The sequence below is a fragment of the Otolemur garnettii genome, unplaced genomic scaffold (genome assembly GCF_000181295.1).
Source record: "Otolemur garnettii isolate 467f Iridium unplaced genomic scaffold, OtoGar3 scaffold00037, whole genome shotgun sequence".
NCBI classification, from domain to species: Eukaryota; Metazoa; Chordata; class Mammalia; order Primates; family Galagidae; genus Otolemur; species Otolemur garnettii.
In genome coordinates, this window is record NW_003852432.1 from 11,928,635 (window position 1) to 11,952,683 (window position 24,049).

The window sequence follows — 24,049 nt, forward strand, 5'->3', positions numbered from 1 at the left end:
GTCAAAGCATTCTTTTCTGATATTGCTAAAATAATCCAAAAAATTTATTTCATAGACAATCTGTACACACATGAGTAAACTTTTCTTTCATTTGAGTAATCATTCCAAAAATATCCATATTGTTTAAAAAATTATAGCTATCATATAATGTATATATTGTTTGAAATATTAGAACTTTTAAGCATCAGGGACTTAGCTTAATTATTTCTTAAACAGATACTTTTTAGCTTTTCACTTTCTTGTTTACTTAAATATTAACATGTACATCCACAATTTATTCTTACATCCTTGTTGATTTTAGAGTAAGATTCTTTGAATACTAGCTTTTAGGCTGCTCTTAATGCAATACCTAATCAAAATATTTACAGGCATAGCAACATTGATGTAGTTCTTTGCTCAGTTTCAGTGAGATCGGGATTGGATCAAAGGAAAACCAGGGATGGGTTAAAAGAAGCAATCATCCTGTCATTCACTGTGAGGGGAAACAGGACTTTCAAGCCTGCCCACCCCTCTCAAAAATACAAAAAGTAAATTGTTGCAATCTTTTATTTCAGTTTGCTGCACTCTCTAAAATTCTAGCAATTAAAGCTTCATTTGAGATAAACAAGAAAAAACTTTGTAGATGGCAGACATTTTATATGGATTTATTCCTCTTTAACTATCTTAGCTACAGTGACTGGGGAGATAGAGTAGGAATTTTTAGGAGGAGAAAATGGTAAGAAACTTTTAAGGTAAGATTTTCAGAAAAGAATGGGCTTATCACTTTAGATTAGAAATGAGACGAGAGTCCCCCTCTTTCTCTCCTCCATCAGGGGTTTTAATTTATCAAGGAGCTACTCAAAAACCCTGAATGTTGTATGTTAATAACCAAACACATTATTAAGTTGAGGAGGAATGTGGAATAAATGTGGGAAAGACTTCAGTCTAGAACATGGTCCATTGTGACTAAAGATGAGTTAAGAGCGAGTTTGGGAAAAATAGCCACAACTAATGCAAATAAATATTTGCTAAATTAATAAATGTCCACTCAAAAAGGATGGAAGTAGGTATTAATATTCAAAGTATTTGATACAGGACAATGCACCATTGATTAATCTGTAAAGAAAATTGCCCTGTGCACCTGGTCTAAGCAATACAAATTAAAAACCAGTCAAGCTGAGTGCTTATAGTCATGGATATCCAAAATACTTGTTTGGGTTCCGTGCCCGTAGCTCGGTGAGTAGGGTGCTGCCCACATACACTGAGGCTGGCAGGTTCAAGCCCGGCCTGGGCCTGCTAAACAACAATGACAACCACAACAAAAAATTAGCTGGGCGTTGTGGTGGGCACCTGTAGTCCCAGGTACTTGGGAGGCTGAGGCAAGAGAATTGCTTGAGCCCAAGAGTTTGAGGTTGCTGTGAGCTGTGATGCCACGGCACTCTACCAAGGGTGACAAAGTGAGACTCTGTCTCAATCCCCCCCCCAAAAAAAACTTGTTTTATTGACTACAGTTTTTTTCGTATTTCTCTATTTCATGCTTCATCTTCTGTTTCATATATAGAGCTAAGAATAGTCAGCATCTCACCTGAGGTTCCTTGTGTTTTTGCTGAAAACAGAGGCATTGGAGATATTCTCAAATTAGCACTTGAAAACATTGATTGATTTCTGCCATATACTTGGAAATATCCATGTCTTGCTTAATCATCTGAAATGAGTAATCAAAGTTTGTGGGAAATCAAGGAGCTCTGAGCAACAACATGAGCCGCGACAGACAAAGAGTTTTTCCAAGGACTTGGTCTGTGTTCTATGGCTTCACATCCTGTGGCCCAGGAGGGTTAGTCCAGGGGTCCTGCTCACTCTCCCTTTCATGAAATGCCACATGCAATCATTAAAATCTAAGAAATGCTATGAGACAAATCAGATTTTCAATGTTCATTTAAAATGTATTTTTATATGTTACAAAAGCTAATCTAATACCTGTAGTTTATATCATTTTAATCTTATCCTTAAACACACATATATATATATATATATATATATATTTTAAGTGAGAGGAAGATTAAACTCCTGATATTTCACTTGAAATCACCAGTTGGTCAAGACAAATTATGGCCTTTACATAAACTGTAGTTTGACTCTAATAGGTCATATATTCCCACTGTGGAAACTGTGTCTGGGGAATAATTTCAGTCTTCCATAAATTGCATTATCTTCTTAAAACCACTAGGGCATCATTCAGTTCATTGAAATGACCAATTACACGGCAGATATAATCCACATTCTATAGTCAGGTCCAGAATTTTTTTAAATAATAATTTTTTTAAAGTGTCACACAAAACAATTATAATTTGGTGAAATTGCTTCCTCTGAAGTACTTTAATTCTTTCTAATTAAGTTCAAAGCTCTCAAATATTTTACACTTTTTTCCCAGGCTCATTACCACTCAGAGAAATAAAATTTTTATTCCCAAATTTAATTTAATATTTTAAAATTAGAAGATATATTGCTATGCAGATTTAGAAACATGATCCAGGGCCTGGCATGGTGGCTCATGCCTGTAATCCTAGCACTCTGGGAGGCTAAGGTGGGTGGATTGCCCTGAGCTCACAGGTTTGAGACCAGTCTGAGCAAGAGCAAGACCCCGTCTCTAAAAATAGCTGAGTGTTGTGGCGGGTGCCTGTAGTCCCAGGAGAATCGCTTAAGCCCAAGAGTTTGAGGTTGCTGTGAGCTGTGATGCCATAGCACTATATTGAGGGTGACTTAGTGAGACTCTGTGTCAGAAATACCCCACAAAAAACAAACAAAAAATGATCCCCTATTTCATCTTCACTAACCTGGTAACCCATTAGTACACATTGAAAAAAATCTCATTTTCTAGAATGTCAAATATTGATGGATATTTTAGGGATAAGTTTACATTAACCCAGATCAAAAGAAACATGCAAATTATATTAATTTTCAGTGAGAAGTGCACCCACCAGGGTACTACATGTTTGTGTCATCTGGCAAGTGCATTTGATCTTTCTAGTTAGTTCTATTGTGGACTTGGAATCAGAATAAAGGCCATTTGACAAAGTCATTCAAATGTCTAATGGCAGCAGGTTGTGACAGATGAGTGAATTCATCTTCTCCACAGGGATAAAAGAGCCACAAGGGCCATATGATACAAGCCGTGTCTCTTCTTCCTTGGACAGGTCTTGAATGGGACATTGCCATCATTGCTGGGCAATTTTACACTGTTTTCATTGTTGATATGGGGTATTTCTGTTTGATATACCACATTTTTTTTTTCTGGGTAATCATATCACCTTAATCAGGTTTCATTCCATTTTTTAGCTGACTGGGAAGCCTCTTTCTCTCTTTAAGATGATACCGTGTAACTTGAATGTGATCTGTTGCATTCCAATTCTGCTGCAGAGGGCAATCTGATGCTCCTTGGGGACATCAGGGGGTCCTTATTCTCATGGACATCCACATGAAAGTGTGCACAGAAGCATAGACACCTTCACATTAACTACTACCGTACAGTAGGGACAAAGGCTATGTGACTTCAAATGGTGAAATATTCTTCGCTTTGAGAATCAATTTATAATTCATCATACTTGAATGTGCTATAGTTAAAAGTCTGTACTTGATAGAAAGCTTTGTGCTGGTTTCCATTTTTATTAAATTTGCACATACTCAAATAGTTGTGGGTTACTTTGTTCTGGAATACAATTTAGTTCCTTGGAAAGAGATATTTTGAGGTCATATTTAAAAGATTTCTTTTAGATGGGACTAGAGCAGTGCTAGATCTAGACCTAATTCTCATACTGAGGTAAGATTCTTCTGTGCTTTCTATCCAATGCCTGTGAATTACTCAATTTTCAGTATGGCTGGTGGAGAAGAACACTATTCTTAGCTCTGTATGGGAACTTGCCACTGTTACTTATAATCATTTGTGTGGCTCTTTCTCTATGTTGAGTATCTTCCTGGCACATATGTGCTAATCAGAATTTACCTGAGTACTTTGAGACAGACACATGCAGATCTCTGGAGTTCTCTTTCTGCAACTGTTCCAAGTATATTCTTCTAATGAACCCTAGCCACCTTGTGTAACTGTACACTACTGTTAGAACAGCTCACTCAACTCAGGGTACCTCAATTTGCTTTCTTTATAACACAGTTTGGAAATTCTTTCCAGATAGTAAACTAGGAAAATTGTTGAGCTCATCTTTCTTTCTTGAGTGTTTCCTGTCTTTCAGGAATCTCCCTCTTTTGTTGACTAATGAATGTCCCATCTCTTGAAAGCTAATGTTTCAAATATAAGATCTCTTTAAAAGTTATACAGTTCAATTTTATAAAATACTTATTATAAAAATTTCTTGTAATATACAATCTTAGATCACTTATATATGTCAAGGAAAAGTTTGATAATATGAAAACACAAAGTGCTAATAGATTATAAAATCACCATAACTAATATTAGAATATATGTGTATATTGAATTAATCATAAATTATCTAGATTTCTATCTTTTTATATATACATTCCTATCTTTCATAATTTTTGTCTACATAATACAATGAGGAGTAAATTAAAGATTAAACAGCATGAAATAGCATTAGAAAAAAAGCCATATTTGAATGACAGAAATTTTTGTGGTATTGATTCCAAATTGTGAGGCCTATTACTTTTAGGAGCATTACTTCAAACATAATACCAAATTTGTTTTAAATACATCTATGAAATTACTGAGACAAATCTTTCTCCATTTATATCAAAGATGAAAGATGATTTGTGATAATACAGAGGCTATTTTCCTGTCATCATAATTGGACATATTCACCAAACTGAATTAACAACAGAAAGATGATCAGGGAGCTTGCCCACTGATATCCTATTATACATATAAAAATTTTAGAATGCAATTTATGCTGTTAAAGTACTTTTGCATTCATAAAGTGCCATATGCATTTATATTTTCGTATGAATATGTTTTCATAAGATCATGAAATACATTTATTCTAATTTAGCCAACCAGGAGTAAAATTTTGATTCATTATTATATTTTCTTAAATTAATACTACAGGTAAAGATCTATGATATCTGATTTTGGAATTCAGCCTGTGAGGAGGACAAATCTGAATTGATATGCTTGCCCCATTAGCAAGGTTGACAGAGAAAATACAAGATGCTTAGCCCCATTTGAAATTTAGATGAACACAAATAATTTTTTGGAATATGTATGTTCCATGCCATATTTGAGATATACTAAAAATATTCACTTTCAAAAAAATATGAAATGTAAATATATTTGTGACTGCTATACTTTTATTTGTTAAATCTGGCATCTCTCTGAGCCATCATTCACCAGGTGAGCGTTAATCCCCTTTATTTTTTGACCATTTTAGTGTCTGGATTTAAGTCATTCTCCCCAAAACTCATTCTGTCTTGGTAATTTCAGCACCTCCACAGATAATATCTCTAATACTTTTCTCTCTCACTTCTTTGTCTCTATTCCTCTGGAAACATTGAACTCTATTACTTAGTCACATTTTAAATTACTATTCTAGACTGCATCATTCCAAATACCTGCACCTCCTTTATCTAATCTTTAATTTGAAGCATTCCATTCTCCACCCAATGCTTTCTAATTTTTCTAGTTTACCACTTAAAAGGTCTCATCTTCAGCAGTTGTTCTTTTTAATCCCCTGGAACCCACAATTAATTGGTTCTTCTACTATTTTGTTACTTTCATACTTCACCTTCTCAATTCTCTCCTTATTCAAAAGATACCACAGTCCTTCACCATTTACTAGCTGTTAACTTCAATAAGTTACAAATATTTTTGCCTCAATTTACTATAAAATGGCAAAAAAATATGCCACATAGGGTTATTAAGATGAATAAATAATTTATTTAAAGTGCTTAGAATAGCTTCTTCCTTTTCAGGGTATGCATTTTTGTGTTAACCTATTTCCCATTGCTTGTAATAGAATATGTGAAACTAGATACTTTATTAAAAAAATAATTTATTTCTTATAGTTCTAGAGACTGGAAAGTCCAGGTCGAGGGGCAGCAAATGGTGAGAGCCTTCTTGCTATTGAGTATACTCCACAGAGTCCAGAGACAGCGCAGGGTATCATATAGCAAGGGGGGTGAGTATACTAATGTGCTCTCTTCCTCTTCTTATAAAGCCACAAGTTCTCCTCCCTATTATCCCATTAACCTCTGAATCCAAGGATGGATCAATCTATTCATTAGGACAGAGTGTTCATGATCCAATCACCTCTAAAAGGCCCACCTCTCAATACTGCCATATTGGGGGTTAAGTTTCAACATGAGTTTTGAAGTGGATGTTCAAACCATAGCAGCACTAAAAGGCCAACTTTTTTTTTTAAATAATCATCATAATTGTCCACATTATTAATAGCCTTAGAATGCTGTTATTCACACTTTCAAATAGTGTGTCCATCAAACCTATCTAGACTCAACTGTAGTCTGTATGTGCACATTGAAAGCAGAGGGGTTTCTATGAACCTGTGAGCCTCAAGTTGGCTCTCGCTGGCCATGCTTAGAAATCTAATATCCTGTTCAAGATTTATTCTGTCTCTCTTTGCATCCTCTCCTTTCCTTTCTCATCAATCTTTTTTTCTTTTTAAATTTCAGATTGATATGAGGGTACAAATGTTTAGGTTACATTGTTTTCATTTCCAAGGTAAAGTTTGAGTTGTAGTTGAACACTTCGCCCAGCAGGCATGCTGAACACCTCACACAGTGCTCATTGAGATCCCGCCAATTCTTTCCCTCCTCCCCCACCCTTCTCACTTCTCTCCCCTCTCCTTCACTAGAATATACTTATGTTTTTCTTTATATATTGGTTTCATATTAGTATTGAGTACATTGGATACTTTCCCCCCATTCTTATGATACATTACTACAGAGAATGTGTTTCAACACCATCTAGGTAAACACAAAAGATGTTAAATCTCCATCTTCTTATGGCTGAATAGTACCCCATGGTATACATGTGCTACAATTTGTTAATTTGTTCATGGATTGATGGGCTCCTGACTTGATTTCACATCTTGATAACTGTGAGTTGAATGGCAAAAACATTCTAGTGCAAATGCCTTGATGGTAAAATCATTTTCTTCTTCTGGGTAGAAGCCTAGTAATGGGATTGCAGGATCAAGTGGACAGTTGACTTTTAGTTCTTTGAGGATCCTCCATACTTCTTTTCACAGAGTTTGCAATCCTGCCAGCAGTGCAAAACTGTTTCCTTCTCTCCACATCCATGCTAGCATCTGTAGCTTTGGGATTTTCTCATGTGGGTTAATCTCATTGAAGTTAGGTGATATGTCAGAGTGGTTTTGATTTGCATTTCTCTGATAATTTAGGGACTATGAGTATTTTTTTCATGTGTTGGCTGGCCATTCATTTGGCATCTTCAGAGACGTTTCTGTTCAAGTCTCTTGCTCTCTTATAAATGGGATTGTTTGCTTTTCTTGTTGATTAACTTGAGTTCTTTATAGATTCCAGTTATCAGGCCTTTGTCAGATTTATAGCATGTAAATATCTTCTCCCATTCTGAAGTCTGGGTGTTTGCTTTAGTTGTGATCTCCTTAGCTGTGAAGAAGCTTTTTAACTTGAGCATGTCCTATTTATTTTTTCCTTTTCCATCAATCTTGAACACCTCTCCCTTCTCAAATATCCTACCTACTGAGGAAATATAGGCAATCAGAAGAGAACTTTGACAGCTTTCACAGCTGAAAAAGTCTGTCCACACTGGTATGCTTCCACTCTGAACTTGCTCTCAGTGCCCTTATCTGTACCAGTCCCCTCATCTGTGTATCGTCTCCTTACTGCCAGTAATATCCCTGTAATTTGGATTCTCTGAAAGGCACCTCACATTTAACATGTCCAAAACCATGCTCCTCAATTCTCCAACAGGTTGCCCATACCAGGAAGCAGAATCTTCATCCTTACAGTTCCTCAGGACAAAACACTTGTGTCCTGACTTCCTTTCACACTGCTCATCTTTCTCATGAAGCCCTAAGTATCCTGTTACACACAAAAATAGTCAATTCACCTAATCTTTAATTTTATTGTCTAGAAAAGTAGATAATGACAAAAATAGAACCTATACAAAATTTTGGGGAGAATTAAATCAATAATGCATGAAAAATGCTCATCACAGTGTCTAATATAAATATTTGACTAATATCTCAGCTATTTTTATTATTACTGGTACTGTTCTTTCCTTCTCTTCCATGAAATGGATCTAGGCTATGCTAATGTAGGTAAATATATATATGCACCTAAATATAAAATACAATGGGTTTCAATGTCATCAGATACATGTTAACATGAAACAAAATGTACTATCTTTTCCTAGATTTGTAGAAGAATGAATCTTGTTGAACTGTTTATGTGAGGTTTGTTTGAGAGGTACCCAGAGACCCTCACCATGAGAAGTGGTGTAGCATAGTGCTGAGAGTTCAACTTAAGCCATGCTTTCTGACCTTCAGTTTTGTCCACAATAAAACTTTGCTCACTGACTGGAACTCTGGGCCACAGCCACAGTTTTCTCTTGAGTGATATGGAGATTATAATAATGCCACCTCATAAGGTGCTTCAGTTATTTCATATCTAAGCAGTGTTTAGTGCAGTGACTGACATAGTCAGAGGGTATCAAAAAGAAAGACAAAAAGAACAAAACTGTATTCAAATTGTAACACTCAGTATATACTAATAACAAAAGGTGAACACATGTCACATGTGAGCACCTCTTGTAATTGCAGAAGTCAAATGTGACTTGAGTATTACAATTTTAGCACAATTTTTTCCTTTCTAGAAATGCATCTACATGTTTTGGCGCCCCCTGTAGCAAGTGCTTTGTAAGTGTTCACCATTTTAATTTTTATCATAATAAAATTGCCTCCTCCACAAGAAGTTTTCAAGGAATAAATTTAAAGGACTTTGTTCTTTCCTGCAAGTGGTATGGTCAATGGATATGAGAATAGTTTTTCTTAATTGAAAAAGTATAAATATAGCATGATTTTGCCCCCTTTTTGGTAAATAATTCTGTAACAAAAAAGATGCATGCTAATTGTGTTTTGTGGACCAAATTTTGTGTGTGTGGGGGGGCATATAGTGGTGAATAAACTGACACAATTCTTGCCTCCCTAGAACTTATGGTATAAACAAGTGAGAGATAAGTTTCACATAAATTACTATAAGCCCAACTCTTCTTTTTTTTTGTGATTTCTGTGCTGGATGAAGGCTTGGACCAATTTCATACTATTAGAAGGTGTCAGTTTTTCAGGCCCCCCTGCAACAACACTGGGATACACTAAATAGAGGATGATAGTTTCTTCAGGTTCCTTCCACACAATTCCTTATGTTACTGCTAAAATCTATGTTGGCCTTCCTTCTAATGAAGCATTCAGTACTACTCAGCAGAAATAAATTTGGAAAAAAGAAATCTTGTTATGCTGTTGGCCTGTCCCAGTTGAGGGTTTTGCATCTCACATAGACAGGTTACAAGTGGAACTATAGACTGTGTCTCAGAGACTGGGACCAGGCACCGTCCTATGCCTGACGTCAGCAGGTGTAGGCAGCCACAAGAGAGAATGATGCTCCACGTCTGGCTGTGGCCTAGGAACCAGTGATTCACTTCATCACCTTAACCATTACATTCTTAAATATGCTTGTCAGGTAACTCATGCTCAAAAACCTTAGGAGGCATCAAAATTAAAGATATTAAGAACATTTTTCTGAAATTATAGCGAAAAGAAAATAAGCTTTCTGATAAGTAATGTAACTAAATACATGTAGGTGAGGTACATCTATTCTTGTGTCTGTAACACTGTGAAGAGAAAGACTAGTCCAGATAATTAAAATTTTATGTTTGGAGTATGTAATGTGTCCCTTATTTTGAATATCAAGTGTATTATTATTATTAAAAACAAACGTCCACTCTATCAAATACATTTTATACAAATACCTTACAATAGCAAATAGAAAAGGAGTAACACTTTTTAGCCTTTCTCTGGCCATGATAAAGAATGTACATATGAGAACTTTAAGATATTTAATGAAGCCCACATGTGTCTTCTTTGGGCTAAGTCACTTTTACATTTAATATTCACAGAGCCAAGTTCACAAGTTCTGAGTAAAAATTTGAAAGATTTAGGTTTTAATTCTGTCATAAATTTAGGTGATATGATTTTTGAGATCATGAATAACTTTTTTTTTTTTTCGAGAAAATAACTAGGCATGGCATGGCAGCTGAGCGGCCCCAGAAATTGAATCTTAGTGGGTTTGTAGCTCACATTCACAAGAAAGCCCCGCATAGTACTCAGAAAAGGCTTCCCACATGACGTCCCTGTTCTCACCCATGCATTCTACTTCATTAATCAAATAACTCAATTGTACGGTAGAGCATCCCTAGTCGACCACCCCCCAGCATTGCCCACTTCCTTAAGTTGACCTAACTTTCATAGACCAGACATGCACCACATGTTTCCAATGGAAATTCTTTATGTTGATTACCTCCGTATGGGGACCACTTTGTTACAGGCTCTCAGATGGTCAACATACAGACATTCTATTGTATTTGGTTCATTTTATGACTTCAAGTAGATTGAATATGCATAAGAAGTTGATGTTGGACTGCTTCTCAGAATATATTAGCCTTTAACCTTCCATGACAGTTTTTAGTAGGATTATCTCAAATAGTCCCACTCTGTTAAATGCTTAGGTACACATTTTCAAGTTTGTTTCTTTTCTGTTCCTTCCTATTATTCACACATAAAGCTGTATTATTTTTAATATGCTTTCTTTGAGAACAATAAATGGTTTTTGTTTAACATATTTTAATAAATGTAAACAGTTATTTCAAGTTTGGTCATGGCTTGCTTCGTGGGATTTGCAAGATGAGAACCTCTTATTTTTACTTAAATCCTTATGTACTAGCTCCAGTTTTAACAATTCGTGCTTTAGCTCAGTATTTTTTTTGCAAGAATTTGACGAGTGATATTTTTAAGAACTTTCTTCCATTTATAATCTTATTCCCATCTGTATGACCTTCATTCATAGTGCATATAGTTTTTCAAAAACATTGCTGCTCTGTTTGTAGAGTGTGAGGCATTTATTATTAATGAAATATTGGGAGATTTTTTTTTTCTGAATTGTCTTAAGAGAATAATGCTCTCTTACTTAGAAAAAAAAGTCCTTAAGAATGGAGTATTCTTACAGAAAAATCATTATATCCACATATGTTCATAAGATACACTATTAAATTTAGTAGTCCCATCACATGTAAGCTTCAGATATTGTTGCTTTAATGCATTCCCTCACTACTTTGATAAAAGCCTTAAGATGTTGCCACTAGTTCTTTGATGATTTCCTCTGATGTTACAGTACCTCTCTTTTCTACTCCAAAAAAAAAAAAAAAATCTGTTTTGCATAAACATGAGAAGTCAAGGCAGTTTGAGTTAACGAGTAAAAAGATCCAAGTTTCAGCCACAAAAGTATATATATTTGTAATCAATTCTCTCACACATTACAGCCTTCTCTTGCAATGTAGGGAAAGTTTATTTTAGATTTCTGGAAAATATGCACCATTAGCTTTAAAAGAAGTCCAAGTATATCATTCAACTTTAAAATTTTGAGGTTTATTCCACAATTTCTCCATTGAATTAATGAGATTTATTAATGGAATTGAAAGAGAGAAGAGTCATATTGACCTAGATATTGACTTACTCTGCTTTCTTTCCCCATCATCCCTGCCTGCCTCCTGAAGGAGTCCTGTGTGATGTGCAATTCAAGTGTGCATGATTTGTAAAAAAATGTTTAATTCGAGCTTCTAAAGAATTTTGCCACAACTATGTTTAATAAAATACCATTGTGGATTAGTTATTGTTTACAACATTAACTTTAGTATTCCTATAGGAATAAACTAGTAACAGATCAATCATAAACTCAAATTTGGTCACTCTAGATATGAAGTTATGCTTTCAACTAAACACTAATATTGAGAATTAAATGACGGTAGTGCATCAACTCTGAACATATTAAAAATGTGTGGTGCTGCCTGTCTACATGACTTCTGTTTTTGTCAATGTCTGGTCAAAGTCACCTACACTGTGTATTTCTCCGAACCCACATAACCCATGTGGTTGTTTTCTTTTCAAAAGCAGTGCAATCCTTCTAATGTTTATGCTGCATTGTTTATTTTTTTTAAACCAAGAATGTTCTTCCATGGCTGTATTCTAGAAAGGAATGTCATTCTACCAACTCTCAGTGGTACCTGTGGAATTGCGTGTCATTTTCACTTTGTCCCCTATACTCTGTGAATTGATCACACAGACTCCTAAAACCTGACTGTGTTTGTTACATTCACAGGCTTTTTTCTTCTGTAAAATTAAGGCTACTAGGCACCACTTTCACTGATGCTTTTTTCCCCTGTCACACCTGTTGTGTTTCTAGAATACCTGATCTGTAGCTTAGTATCAGATGCCAGTGGAAGGTGAACAGCTGTAGGTCTGCACGTTAAGTGAATGATGCGTCTCTTGCTTGTCACATGGGGAACTGGCTGATTGTGCAGCCCTGTCCTGGAGGGATGAGAATCACAAACAGCCATGTTGTTTGTGTGTCCTCTTTGTTTCAGAACTGTGATCTGGGGGGAAAGAGAGAAAACATAACAAGGACTACAAAACCAGTTAATGCGCTGGGTTTTTCAAACTGCCTGCTTTGAGTTGAGACCAGGCAATGAAGTACAGTTTTCTACATGCTTAGCAAGATCTATACATAGGAGCAAAGAATGAGTAACACTTCTGTACCCCTCATCACTGTAATAGAGCTTCCCCACCAATCCGTATTGGACATATGCTACCACAGAAACAGCTAATAACCAGCTATTGTTTTATCTTGTTTCAAACAGAAGTTTTTTAGAGGTTGACTTTTCCGGTCTTCTAACTTTATCATTTCTGAAATGTATCACCTGGGTTTTGTTTTGTTTTGCATTTTAAATCACTGCATCCCTTAGTATATGCAAGGGATACCTTCTGGAACATAATACACATGCACCATATTGCTTGACTCTTGAGCCGATATTTGAATAGAGTTGCATTTATATTTTATAATAGTTAGCTTTCTTTCTCTAGCATTTTTCTTGGGTTTATTTTCCTTTCTTTTTTTCTTTTTATGCTTTACTTCTTTTTCCTCATTAGTTGTTATTAATAAAATGAAAAGGAAGCATCATATGGGAAATCTGATACGTGTAAATATTATATTAAAAGATAAGTCAACTCACATAGATTTCATTGGATGTAATTAGTATGTTTCCATGCTAATGTAGACTAACACCTTATTTACATTTTGGGAAATATTTCAGTTAGAAATTTTAACACATTCTTTTCATCTCAGTGTCACGACAGGAGACAGATACTTGAGATACATGAACTAAGTATCCTGGGAAATTAAGTATTAATATTCCCTGGATAGAAACCTCCACCTAAGAAGAACATATTCCATTTTAAATTTCCTAAGCCATGACAGTAAGTCTAATTTATTTTGCTATTTGAACTCTGTCAAAATAAAAGTGAATTCTCTAATGTTAATCCTTTACCATTTGGCATTAAACTCATAATATTCACAAATCCTGGGGCCATGCCTGGAGTATGGAAAATTGTGGTGAAACCCTACCGGGCGAAATCAAATGGCAGAGGTGAAACTAGGAGAATCATTTGAAAAGTGAAGGGCAGTTTTCAAAAATCATGATGGTAGGGGCTAGGTGCCGTGTACGTGCATTGGACGTTCCAGGTTCAAAGTCACAGACCCAAGTACTGAAAGCTGACCATTCCAACACTGCCATGTAGGCAGTATAATAGGTTACATTAATCTGGGGAAAGAAAAACAAATAAAAACAGAGCACTTAAAATGAAATTGTAAAGCAAAATAATATCAAAAATAGTTGTTATAATTTTTATTTTATGTCCCTATAAAATATCAAGAGAAAGGATATCTCAAATGCTAATTTGGATTTTTTTTTTTTTTTGGCTCCTTTTTTGCAGAGCTCAAAGAATGTCTTTTGTGAGATAAAAAGTTTGCTAATAGGAAAATTAGCATATTTACACATATGCATGTGTGTTCAATTTTTAAAATTAGAAAATGAGAATAAATCACATTGATCAATTTCTAAACTACTAACAATTTTTTTTATAAACTACTAACAATTATAAAAAAAAATCATTCTTACTAATGTAATCATTTTCTTGGGATTTCTTGACAAACTGTAAGTCCCATGAATCTGTTATTTTCCTTTGAAGCACCTGATGACCAAAAGGTTTTAAAATCCTATTGACAGTTCTTGTCCCAAGAGTATGAATTATCCCAAAGAAAACATTTTATACTTTGCCTTGTTCTACTTTCTTTGTTCGAGTCACCACTAGATATTTTTCAGATTATTACAACTCACATTCTATCTTACTTGAGGAATAAGGGAACCCTGCTTCAGCCATCCTTTTTCTGATTTTACATAGTCAGAGTGTCATTTTAGTATAGATAAAAATTGAACAAATTATTTTTATTGAGTCATTTGTACATAGATCATAAATACATTTATGCCACTATGGGATTCAATGGGTTGATTATTTGTACAAATTGGAGTGCTTACATCCTACTAATCAACATAACTTTCACCTCATTTACCCAATTATAGGATTAAGACATTTGTGTTCTACACCTGATAGATTCAACTTACACTTGCAATATACTCCATAGGTGTGGTCCACCTAACTCTCCCTCTATGGACCCACCCCTCTCCCTTCTCCTTTTCCTCCCCTTCCCTCCTTCATCCTAGGCTATAGTTGTGTTTCATTTTTCATACGCAAGTGTGAGTGATTGTAAATTGGTTTCACAGTAGTATTGAGTACACTGGATTTTTTTTTGAAGAAAAAAATATTCAACCAAATATGCATTGTGCATTGATGATCCTTTGCTATGCAAGGGCATTTTTTTCCAACCTCTAAGGGAATTAAAAAGCTCAAAATGGAAAACATGAAAAAATATTTCTACCCATTTCTTCTTTCTCTCTCTCTGATCTCTTTACCATCTTTAGGTTTCTTTCCTTGAAAATATTAATAATTGTATTGTTATAATTATCATAGCTTCCTGGGGAAAACTTTACATTTGTGTATAGCAAAATTTGCATTTGTGAAATGTCCTCCTCACATTTTTATGCTCCTTTGAAAGATGACATTGTTTCTTGTAGATAGATTCCAGAAGGTGTTTAGAAATAGGTCTTATGAACAAGAATCATAATGCTGATAAACACGCACTCATATAAAGAGTTTTTGTATCCTCAAATAATGATTATCCAAATTATTACCATCATCAATTATCTGTCTATCTACATTCCCTCCTCTTCTCATAACACTATTCTGGTCCTTTCGTTTTCTTTCTTTTTCTTTGTATTTACAGTTAAATGGTTAAGAATAAAGCTCATAGCCTATTATTTGAAGAAGTGTATTTGTTTCTTATATGATGTTACATAAGAGCTAATTTTTACTCAAGAGTGATTCCTTGGCGAAAGTTGATAAATTAAAAATAATTAGCACAATGGTCCTAATAAATCCTCTAGTTCTCTCTTAGCACATGGTGAGATTGCAGGCAGGTTAATGTCCTCTGAAATAGGCATAGCCGTTGACTGCTTTGGCCAATAAATGATGTTCAGAAGTGAGGAATACCACTTTCTGCAGAAACTTGAAGAACCTGGTCATGGTTTACCATATCCTGTTTTCTGTTTTCTGGTGCTGAAGGTATATTTGGGGATGGAGCCTCCATCCTCCAGTGTCCTTAAGTAGCAAGGAGGAACAGAGCTGCCCCACCGATCCATGTTGGACATGCAGAGTGTGAAGTAACATTTTGTTTTTTAACACTGTGTGTCTTGTTAGAGTTGTTTGTTAGGCCAGCATATCTCACTCTACCCTGTCTGACGGAGAGCAACTGTACAATTTTGGCGGACTGGAGAAAACATGTCATTTTTCTAATCTCCAGGGAGCTGCAATGTCAATCATGGCATATGCCTTCTCATTTGGAGTAGCCTCACATTTCAAAGGAAGAAGCTTCACTTTCATCGATTTTATGGATACTGAGTTGTCTAGTTTGAATATAGTATAGTCATATTAAATAGCAGCCTCTATGAAATAGTACTGATTTCTGGAATTTCATACATAATCTTCTTTTCCAAATTTTAAACATATCTTCCTGCTTTTACCTTTAGAATCCATTACCTTCCAATTATAAATGCCTTTGAGAGGGAGAATATTTTAAGTCTTATCAGTCATTTATACCACAGTGAATAAGATAGGTAATGAATTAGAGTGTTTTCTAAAAATAGTTTTAGATAGTGGCGAAAATGGGGAAATGATAAGGGATTGTGGCACCTTTCCAGCAAAAGGGAAAAGGACAGAGAAATTGCATGTTAAAGACAAGTTTTACCTTCTTCAAAATTTTTAGACAGTTTGGTTCTTTGTTTAATACTCTAGTGTAACACCAAGATTAAATATAAGCTCTAGAGAGATGTTGAAGTCCTTAGTATCATAGAAAAATTAATTTACATTAATGCCTTAAAGGTTCCTAGAGACTACTTGTTCATCAAAACTGAATTGTTGGGGACAGAAACTTGGGAAATTTATTTGATTCTTTTGATTGATTTTACCCATTTCTCACTGAGCAACAATGAATGCATGTACTTCTGCTGACAGTGGTAAGAGATTGATGAGTTGATGTTTCTGAAGTTCATTGAGGTAGAGGAAAAGGATTTTAAATGTGAAAAAGTACTATTATTGCAATTGTATAATGATACACACACTTTAGAAGTGTCCCACAGCACTTTTGCCTGGCACACTTCTTGTTAAGAACATAATAACTTTGGCAGTGTGAAGCTTTTGTGTGGTTTTTAAAGGTATTTTAAAAGTTTATAAATACTATACTTACTAGTATGCTAGTGAAATAGTAAAACTCTAGGTAAGATTCAATTTTGCTTTTTCAGAGGGATGAACTCCTGTGTGTTTGGTGCTGTATAGTTCTTAAGTGATATTGGCAAGCCAAGGTCAACTTTTGACATTTAATGTTTGTCTGAAAAGTATTATCCAGCCAAATCTGGTATTATCATATAAAACCCGAAAACTTTAACTTTCTAATTTCTTCTACCGTGTTCAAAACTGGTAATGAAATCAGGCTTTTGAATAATCAATGCCAGATTTTTGCCAAGGGACTTAATTATGATATTTCCCTTAAAGTATAATTTCTATTCATGAGTAACATAAAAAATTTCAGTTCTGTATACACATACCTGATTTTATTTGCTTGTTTTCTATGATAATATTGACTTGGAATTTTTTCTAAATTTCTCTAGAGATGTATCTTTCCCTTTGAGTTAGCTATGTAAGAGGGAAGTTAGGTTTCTTCATTGTAACAGATTGGAAGTTTTTCAAAAATTAATGATTGTCTTTACCTAGGCTACTTGTTGGTAAGAAAAAAAAAGGCATTATTATGAACTCTCAACATCCCATGTACACAATTAACTGCTGTTAAAAGGATTCTTACCAATATCGTTTTATTTTTGTGACTTCTATGAAAGCCATCTAAAGTAACAAGGAATGTATTATTTTTCCTTTTCTTGAAGGGCTAACATGAGCTCTCATCTGCTTTTTACACACTTATAGATCGACTGAGTCCATTTCCAAAGGTACATTAGCTTCCATTTGGCAAGCAGCAATTATTTTCCTGCATGATTTGTTGGTATTTTGAACTTAAACATTACCTGTTATCAATTGTTACCTTAGTGGCCAAAAGTGTGTTTGATTTTGGAGATGAGACGATCTCTACTTTTATGGCATTTCTCATTTCAATATTCTGTGCCTTTTCAAAAGTCAGATGTGAGAAAACTAATTATTTATTCCAACATTAGTTTCTGTCTCCTATATCATAAATTATTGCATTAAAATAATTTTTCATGAATTAATTTCAACCATGGGCATAATTTATCTATAAAAATCTATTAGACTTTGATCTTGAGAATAAAGACTAGAGCTCTTTGTCTTTGTTTACCTAATGCCAGATACCTGACAGACATTTAAAATCAATGAGTAAATAAATGTGGTAACAATTTTTAAGGGAAGGTTAATGTAAAAATCTTAAGGATGAGAATTTAATATATACGACGTACTGTATGACAGGACAAATTCTAAGTAAGTGGAGCAGATGCCGGTGGTGTTCGGTCCACATTCCTGTCTCTCGTACTCTTTAGGTGAATTATGGCTTTTCTTCCAAAGGTGAGCACTTTAAGTTTTGTTGAAGGGCTATTTTTAGCATAATGCAAATTATTTTTCCCTGTGTAACGTGGGCGGGGTGTGCCTGGGAAGAAATTTTCCCCTGGAGGCAGTCTAAATCCAATAATGGATAGGTATTAGGAAGTATAAATACCCCGGCCCCTGTTCTCTCTGCCTGGATACATCTGAGGCATGTATTTTACACAGTTTTCAGTGTGATGAAACTAAGGCAGAACTACTAATACAAAGGAGAAAGTGTTGTGATCCAATGTAGCAGTAAACACATTTCACATTAAGAAGACAAATAAGAAAAATATCCATAGTACAACACAACGAGCATCAGTATATTGTATGTTCTAAAGCTATGAAAAAATATTTGCCCAATTTTAGGTGTTTTCAAATTCAAAAATAATTCTTTTCTTAGAAAGGTTTAATATCTGTGTAGCTAAAATTTTACTTTGGTGAATTTTCCTCCACTTTATGCGTTACGAGATAGTCACTAACATATTTTTCTGAGCAATGTTTGTATTTAAATATTTAAGATACTTTAAATCAAATTTTTGTTACAGTAGAGGTATAGGTCTCTCTTTCTTTTTCATCTTCGTTCTGTCTCTCTCAACAGATTTTTAGGTATTTGCTCTGAAAGTATTTATTGGGAAATAAATATATCTATTTATTATGAATGTAAAATGTAACCTTCCAGATATACTAAAGTGCAAGAGGGTTGAGCTTTCTGTTTACTATATACCAGTAATAAGCTGTTTTAATTGTTATAGTCATATGGTGTGTTTAATACCTCATTGCTCAAGCCATTCGTCTCTTTTTTTTATTTTCAAAATATTTGACTCTGTTTTTTCATTTATCATTCTTAGTAAATATTAATAAAGGTACCCCGCAGGATGCAGCTAGACTTTTGGTGGATATTACATTGAATTTAGAATATTTGGAAGGGGGATTAAACTGTGTTAACATTAATGCTTACAATAGAAATACGTGTACAGTAGGCAGGTGTTGTGGCAGGTGTCTGTAGTCCCAGCTACTTGGGAGGCTGAGGCAAGAGAATCACTTAAGCCCAAGAGTTTGAGGTTGCTGTGAGCTATGACGCCATGTGGCACTCTACCAAAGGTAACAAAGTGAGACAGAAAAAAAGAAGAAAGAAAGAAAGATGTGTAAAGTGTCTTCATTTCATACATACACTCTAGAGCTATTAACTAAGATAATTCTATATCTTATAAGGAAAATTATAAGACAGGAAGTCAAATATGATCTAGACTTGGAAAAGAGGGGATTCCTGTAGCAGGACATTCTAAGCATGAGGAGTTAGGAGGTATTATGATGAAGCCTGAAATCTAGACTGAGATTTAGTTGTGAAGACTTTTACAAGCTGTTCTAGAGAATTTGGAATCAAAGTTTAAGCAGGAGGAATGTTCTCATGCTTATAAATAAACAAAATAAAATGATTAAATGTATGGTTTAGAAAGATACAGTTATAGCAAGGTGGGGGCAGGAAATGACTTGGCAGGAGATAGATCAGCCAGATGAGTTAAGAAGCTACCATGGGTCATGCCCTCAGCCATTTATTCATCAAACTTACATGGAATGACACCTATTTACCATGCTGCTCTGAGCACTTAGAATATGTTTAAAAGCAAACAGGGATCCTAGTCTTTGAGAAGCCTTCTGTCCAGTGAAAATAATAATTAAACAGTAAATCTAATAGGTAATGGGGTCTACGGAAATAAGGTAGGGAGAACACAGAGTGCCAGTGGGGGTAGAAGGAGAGGATGAGAGAAAGGTGCAGTGTTAGGCTGGTTAGAATGACTTCGTGGCAAGTGGATATTTCACAAGGACTTAGAAATGTGTAGTCCCAGAACCTTTGAAACCTTTTTAAGGAATTGGAATGACTGGTTTTTATTCTGGGTGTGGGGGATGCTATGAATTTAGAACAAGAAAGCTACATGACCAGCTTTGGAGTTAAAAAGAACTTCAGTTGCTTTTTGAAATAAATCTCTCTCTCTCTCTCATAGTAGGAGAGAGAAAGCAATTAGAAGGTCTTTGCAGCAACCTGGGTGAGAGAGGATTACTGTAGAGGACACCAAGAGCCAGACAACCTCTGAGCAACATGACTTGCAGCTGTGGGGCGGACTCTTGGGCAATTCCTCCGAAGGGGCTTGTTGTAGAGAAAGAGCCCAAACCCATGGCGATCCTTAGGCACGTAGTCATCGTCTAATACTCCCCTCACCTGTCTTGTACTGTCTCAATAAAAGGCTACTGTGGAGGTTGCTCCGGGCTACCCTGCAATCAAGGTTAGCCTGCCTCCTGCAAGCTCGTACTTCTAATCTGCAACAAGCCTGGTTCCTTCCTGTGGAGATCAAGACCAGGGCCATAGGGGCTGTACAGATTACCTTTAACCTGGATAATAGTACTGTAGTACTGGAAGCTGGGTAAGACAGGTAGATTCTGGATATGTTTTTCAATTTTACAATAAAGTATTTGCTACCCTCAATCATCTTAGGACATTTAGATTTATGATAATGTAACAAAAAATAAGGTAACTCAGCTATTTGGTATTGTTAATGAAGGAAATTTTTTTAAATTTAATGGTTTTGAAGTTCTTAACACAAGATACTATAATAAAGTGCTGATATTTTTGGCATAATCTCTAGTCCTTGACAAACACAAATGTCAATTTAATCGCATAATTTTAAAACACAAAGGCAAGAGAAATTAGAATGTAAACTTCACATGAAACTTCAGTAGCTTCCATGAATGCCTTTCTTTGTATATTTCAAAAATATATAGGTAAAATAAACAAATGTTGTAATGACTATAAATGAATACAGAGTGTCACAGCACAAATCACAAATAGGAAGAAAATCTTACTTCTGATGTTACGTTTCTGCAGATAACTAACACATGTGAGAAGACCTCTCAAGTCATTTCTTTTTAAAGGCAGTGAGTAACCAGTTTTCCTGTCCCATAAAATTACAGACCAAAGTGGGACATAAATAATAATAATTAGAAATCTCCAAGGTTGAATTATGTGTTTTCCACCTACCTGGAAGATAAAACATTCTTGAACAAGTGAAACTTATCCTGGAATCAGTATAAGAGAAAATCATACCTGAGAAAAATGTGGTTATATGAAATATGAGAAGCTCGATGAACTTAAGCAAGAATTCAAAAATCTATTAATACTCCAAACAAAAATGCAGCTCTCAAAACCTGAAAAACGGCGTAGGTCAGTTTGTTGAAGAAATGTTAATGGTGAAGCATAACATGTTGCAATAAACCTGGGATCTTAGTCCATTCTGATAACAACCAAATACTGCTGTGTGTATTGTGGGAAGAAATGTTAATTATGGGGCAATAATGGGACCAACAAAAGCTTTTACTGCGGCCACACTGCTGTGGAGTAGTTTGTTGGAGTGTCATGTCTCAAATTAGTGGCATTTTTCAGATAAAGAAAGGAAGTGGCCTTTACTGAAACTGCTGTGTCATTTCTTCTTCCTTAACTGAAATTCCAACTCGGGTTCAGGAAATGCCCTAATGAGCCACTTCTCTTTTCTCTTTCCTCAACTCAGTGGATTCCAACCAGCCCAAACTATTCATTACTCAGGATCGGATCATTCACTCTGTTTGTCTCTCATGGCATGGTGCTTTGTTATGAGAAGAGGGATTATAATTTGGTGCTGTTTATAGAGGTGATAACACTGATAAAATCCAATCATTGCTGGTAGGTAACTAAACTGGCAGGTTAATAAACTGTACTTTAAAATAGGAAGACAAGTCTAATCAGTACTTGTTTTACTTTGGTATAGGTGGCTTGTTTATAATTATGATTTCATTATGTATAACTAGGTATTAGGATATTAGAATAGTCAAGCTTTGATTTGTTATAATTTGGGTAAAATGTATCTGAAATGATCTATTGATGTCTTATTTAAATCAAGATGTAGAAATCACTGTTTTAGTTCGTGGTATAGCCAAAGCAATTTCTTCTTCCAGCTTAATATTCTCAGATCTTTACTAAACTGGAACATGATTTAACATTTCATTGCCTCCTATATGCTATTTTATGAGTGTTAATTTCTGTTTACATTTTAGCAGTATCTATTTTATTGGCTTCTTAAGGTAAGAAAATATAACTATGTTCATAGCAGAAAGAACACTAGGCAATATATTAGCAGATGTTCCTGGGCTTTTTCAGGGCTACACAATTATACTCATTTGGGCAGGTGTGGATCTAAACAAGTCTGTGTAGGAGATGTTAAGTATCCCAAAGCAATAACTTCTATAAAGTAACAGTTTTTAATTATGATAATTGGAAGAGTTGTAGTAGGAACGGGAAGATGATCTATGTATCTATATGTGTAATACACAGACACACATTTGTGCTATATATGTGTCTTTATGAATTGTAATATATATGATTTCATATTTATTTATATGACTTATAATGCCATAGTTTCAAAAATGTCTCAGAATATCTCAGTGGAATAGGTATTATGAGAAAAAACAGGTCTGAGGTAATTTTTAATTCATTTTGAATAGCTTAGTCGTAACTTATTTACTAGATACTTCATTGAACTTTAAGAGACTTTAAAATAAACTTCATGATACTTCCTTGTTTAGAGACTGTGTCAACAGAGCAAAGTGAAACAGAGTGTGGAGTTCATTATCAAGATTATTCTGCTTCACCTCTATGTTAAATGAATCTGAGCTTGGCTATACATTTTCAAGTAGCCTTTTAATTGGTATTAAATCTTTTACTTTTTTGGTCGAAGCTACCTTAAATAAGCCTAAGTTTGTGATGTCAACTTTGAGGATAAAAAGAAATTAACTATAGAACAAATGGAATACATATAATTCTCATGTCTGTTTCTTTAGTTTTGATTATTATTATTATTTCTTCAGTTTTCAGTTTCATTCCAAAGCAATAGAATAGTGCAATGTAATGCCTTTTGTAGAACTGAAACTTGGAGCTGATGTCCAATGAAAGAAGGTTAGAGATGTTTCTCAAAAATCAGCTTATTTTTCATGTCTGTGGCACAGAGTTATTGTAAGTTCTAGATAGCCAAAGTAACTATGAGACATTTAAATATGGCATGGATGTCTAGCATAATTGAAATGTTCAAAATAGTAGTAATTAATACACTATAAGTGGAAAATAATTTTCTGAAAACAGTAGTTTGAATAGCCAGAAAAGAGAAATAACAAAAGGAGAAACTGAAAGAAACAAATAGTCTTACACAATGGATGTTAAATAAATTAATGAAATATTCAAATGAAATAATTATGGATATTGATAAAATGATATACATATACAAGCAGAAATGCAATTTCTTAATCTTTTATAAGACATTATACAAATAAAACTATTTGAAATTAATTAAGCATCCCAGATACTTCATGGAAATAGACTCAATACTTAAAAATACTGGATTAAGGTATGGAGTGATAGCAGATCCAGAAAGGTGATGTTTAAAAATAGCATATGGTTATTTTGAACTATTTCTCAATAAAACAAACAAAACAAATGCATAGTGAGAAATAAAACTTTTTCAAATTTTACTGAGGTGTTTACTAAGATTAGGGAAAAGAATCTGTGAGGGGTAGGAATGATAAGCATCTGTAAAAACATAATAATGAAGAGAGAGGTTAACAGTAGTCTTCTAGGAGACAAAACAATACACAGCCAGAAAGTAATATACAAAAATAATTCTTGGCTCGGCGCCTATAGC

The 24,049-nt window shown here is 34.7% G+C and overlaps 1 protein-coding gene across 2 annotated transcripts in view; it reads left to right on the forward strand.

The window, feature by feature from the left end:
• The window catches only part of TFEC (transcription factor EC), a 128,239-nt gene that overhangs the window by 37,650 nt on the left and 66,540 nt on the right, over positions 1-24,049 (forward strand). The window contains exon 1 of one of the 2 annotated variants that reach the window (XM_003789803.2): positions 21,911-22,041. The exons of the other annotated variant lie outside the window; for it this stretch is intronic. The gene's annotated coding sequence lies outside the window, so the exon portion shown is untranslated. Of the gene's footprint in view, positions 1-21,910; positions 22,042-24,049 lie in introns of those variants that run through there. 2 annotated transcript variants of the gene reach the window in all.